This window comes from Myotis brandtii, unplaced genomic scaffold (genome assembly GCF_000412655.1).
Source record: "Myotis brandtii unplaced genomic scaffold, ASM41265v1 scaffold84, whole genome shotgun sequence".
NCBI lineage: Eukaryota > Metazoa > Chordata > Mammalia > Chiroptera > Vespertilionidae > Myotis > Myotis brandtii.
The window spans coordinates 4,556,410-4,557,764 of NW_005371410.1; the positions used below are offsets into that span (position 1 = coordinate 4,556,410).

At 44.8% G+C, this 1,355-nt stretch overlaps 1 protein-coding gene across 9 annotated transcripts in view; it reads right to left on the reverse strand.

Moving 5' to 3' along the window:
• The window catches only part of EHBP1 (EH domain binding protein 1), a 305,206-nt gene that overhangs the window by 159,173 nt on the left and 144,678 nt on the right, over nt 1-1,355 (reverse strand). The window lies entirely within an intron of this gene.

Below are 1,355 nucleotides of genomic sequence, written 5' to 3' on the forward strand. Positions count from 1 at the left end.
GAGGGAGGGGTGGGAACCGGGTAGAGGGGAGCTATGGGGGGAAAAAAGAGGAACAACTGTAATAATCTGAACAATAAAGATTTAATTAAAAAAAAAAAAAGAAAATACAGGCAAACAAGCTATTTCATTTGATGAAAGCCACTGGCATTTAATGAAAGCCACTGAATAAAGTAAAAAAAAATCCAAGAGAAAACTCTGATGCCCTCAAGAAAAGCAGCAGCCTAGGCATCTCATGAGGAGTAGAACCCAGACATCACACAATTAATAAAAATGCCTGTTCCAATCCTGGCTGGGGGACCTGTGACCTTTACTTTATCTGAGTTTGAGATCATCTTATTTTTCCCTTAACTACCCATGAGAATTACATAATGTAATATGGTAACAAAAACAACACCAAAACACCCATGAGTAGATGAGCAAGCTATTTACCCCCAAAACACTTGCTAAATCCAACATTTCTACCTTACATATGGAATCTATCATACTATTTGCAAACAAACCATTTAAAAGCTTCAGACTTTGTTCTAATACTGTTAACTTTCCACACAGTCATTATGCATTAAAATTTACTTAAAAAATAATGACAATAAAGCCAAAATTATAAGTTGACATATATCAAAGTGACACTATTGAAATTCTTCAACAAAGCTTTTCTCTGCGCTGAGCCTTAATCTTTCCAAGGTATTTCCCAAAGGATGACTTCTACTCCTTCTGTAACAGTGTAAGCTGTCCTTCACACCTAGCTAGAGGCATTAGGTATCCTTTGTTTAAATCACGAACCACATACTTGTAATGCCTCTGATTTCAAAATAGCTTTTAAAAAACGAAACTTAACCCAAACTATTGAATCCATCCTATATAATAAAAGCGTAGTATGCAAATTGTCTCCTCGACCTGGAGTTCGTCTGGGAGTTCGACCAGGGGGCGGGGCCAGCCAGAGGAAGGGATGCAGGCTCTGGCTGGCAGCGGCGGCAGCAGGCAGCTGGGGGAAGGGAGTACCTTTTATATAATAAAAACCTAAACAACCCTTACGGCAGAACAACCAGAACAACCGGTTGCTATGATGAGCACTGACCACCAGGGGGCAGATGCTCAACACAGGAGCTGCCCCTGGTGGTCAGTGTGCCCCTACAGGGGCAGCGCCACTCAGCCAGAAGCCAGGCTCATGGCCGGTGAGTGCAGCAGCGGTGGCGGGAAGCGCTAAGGAGCAGTGAGGCGAGCAGTAAGGAGCAGCGAGCAGGCGGGCGGTAAGGAACGAGGGGCCCCGGACTGCGAGAGGGATGTCCGACTGCTAGCTTACAGGGAGCGGGCCTAAGCCAGCAGGCGGACATCCCCCAAGGGGTCCTGGATTGCGA